Genomic DNA, 1454 nt, shown 5'->3' on the forward strand with positions numbered 1-1454 from the left:
GTTTAGAACTTGCCATGCTAGCATAGGTTCATGTATGTGTATGCATGATTTGTAGGTAACTCTAACCGTTTTACTTGCCCTATGTAATTATTATGGATAACTTGTGCTTAAATCGTTATGTTGTCAAATTCTATAGACATATAGGGTCTCAATATAATTGGTGCCTATTCAACTTCTATCTCTTTTGTAGATGTCTGGTAGAATGGTACTCGTGCAACGAAAGTTGGCGTTTATCAGTTTCGTGTTATCTGATTAGTGTCATCACCATCACATGCTAAGGTTAAGAACGAAAAGGCTATTGAATGAAGTAGTAATGAAGTTAGGATCCCATGTTTGTCATATATAGTAATTCAACCTCAATTCTCTTTGTTAATGTTATTTAGTATAATCTCTTAGTTTAATAAAAACCCAATTTGTTATTGTCTTAGCATTGAGCGATAACCATATATTGTTGCATAGGTGCATAAATTGAACTTAACCTAAACCAGTCTATGTGGGAACGAATCTAATTTATATCTTATACTACTTGCGAACGCGTATACTTGCGTGAATATTAGCGCGTATTTTCGCCCTAACAAGTTTTTGGCGCCGCTGCCGGGGACTCGGTGTTAATTTTTAGTTTATGTGTTTGTCATCAGTGGTCGTTAAAGTTCACTGACTCGGATTCTTTTACTTTCACGGTTTATTTGTTTGTGTTTCAGGTACTCATTACAATGGGAGATCCAGCAGCACGAACGAAAGCCTTGATGGATTTTTCTTAACCCAAGATCAATGACATTCAATCTAGTATTATTCGGCCAGCTATCACAACTAATACCTTTGAGATCAAGCCTGTCATAATTCAGTGGGTGTAGAATTCAATCGAGTTTGGGGGTTCTCCAACTGAAGATCCAAATATGCACATTAGGGATTTCATTGAGATCTGTGACACCTTCAAGTTCAACGGTGTTTCTGAAGATGCTGTGAAGCTAAGACTGTTCCCATTCTCTCTGAGGGACAAGGCTAAGAGCTGGTTACACTTTCTACCAGCTGGTTCAATAACTACTTGGGAAGATCTTGCTCAGAAGTTTCTTACTAAATTCTTCCCTACGGCGAAGACAGCTGCAATCAGGAATGCTCTTACTCAATTTATGCAGCAATCAGGAGAATCTTTATATGAATCTTGGGAGTGCTACAAGGAGATGCTTAGGAAGTGTCCTCATCATGGAATGCCTGATTGGATGATCATCAATTATTTTTATAATGGGTTGGGAGCACAGTCCAGACCCATGCTCGATGCAGCAGCAGGTGGAGCATTATGGACAAAGAGCTATAAGGAAGCTTATGATCAAATTGAACTGATGGCTGCTAATGAATATCAGTATCCAACCCAGAGATGTCCAGAGGGCAAGGTAGCAGGAGTTCTTGAAGTGGATATAGCTACGGCTATCACTGCTCAACTAAAGGCGTTGTCT

General features: G+C 39.1%; 1 non-coding gene across 1 annotated transcript; it reads right to left on the reverse strand.

Annotated features, from left to right (window-relative positions):
- Positions 1–1103: 1103 nt before the first annotated feature.
- Positions 1104–1210, reverse strand: LOC141710264 (small nucleolar RNA R71). Its single transcript, XR_012570793.1, has one exon. It is a non-coding gene; the product is annotated as a small nucleolar RNA R71 (small nucleolar RNA).
- Between the last annotated feature and the right edge of the window lie 244 nt (positions 1211–1454).

The sequence above is a fragment of the Apium graveolens genome, chromosome 2 (assembly GCF_009905375.1).
Source record: "Apium graveolens cultivar Ventura chromosome 2, ASM990537v1, whole genome shotgun sequence".
NCBI lineage: Eukaryota > Viridiplantae > Streptophyta > Magnoliopsida > Apiales > Apiaceae > Apium > Apium graveolens.